A 772-nucleotide genomic window follows, 5' to 3' on the forward strand; every position below is an offset into this window, starting at 1 on the left:
AGGTAAAAAGGCAATGAGCTACAACTAAAGCAGAACAGAATGATCATGGATAAAAGCAAAAGGGAGAAACAACCATCACATCAAAACAGCAGTCCTAAGCCCACAACCCATACCCGTAACGTGCAACTCCGGGGAACGCCCTTGTTAACCAGCCAGCCGTAACGGCCGATATCCCTAGCCAATCAGCATACAATTAACGTAAGAACACAGATTATAGCTGGCTTTATAACTCACATCATCTGCATCCATAGCTGAGTATAAGGTTGGAGTCTATTTAGAGAAGACAATGAATGCACATATTCGTTCGGCCGCGAAATTGCACCTCGAGATGTTTCTGCGCAGTGAAGGTTAGTGGGACATAAATGGTCGGCGAGCTTGTTTATTTTCGAAGCCGCGTTTCTTTTGTTTGCTTTGCTTTTTTACTTTCTTTTTTTCCTTCGTTGGTGTAAGATGTTGTATTTCTAAATTCGTATTCTGTTCTTATGCGATCCAGGTTAAGGGGTCGAATCCCGAGAGTAAAATGAAAGAAAAGAAAAGAAAAAAAAAAGTAATGTGATATAATAGCGGTCGTAAGAACACAGCTTGTTTGAGTGATTAAAAAAAAAAAGGCTGAACATTTCACTCCTTTGATTTACATTATCCATCATAAAATATCAATAGGTTCATAACGTTACGCAAATTCCCAGATATTGTAATGGTGCCGCACTCAACTCGCTCAATAGAACTGATTTGAAAAACGGCATATTCAAGACACTGGTTTATTGCAGTGTCT

Source organism: Penaeus japonicus, unplaced genomic scaffold (assembly GCF_977035675.1).
Source record: "Penaeus japonicus unplaced genomic scaffold, GWHDUDI00000001_assembly GWHDUDI00000002, whole genome shotgun sequence".
Taxonomy (NCBI): Eukaryota; Metazoa; Arthropoda; class Malacostraca; order Decapoda; family Penaeidae; genus Penaeus; species Penaeus japonicus.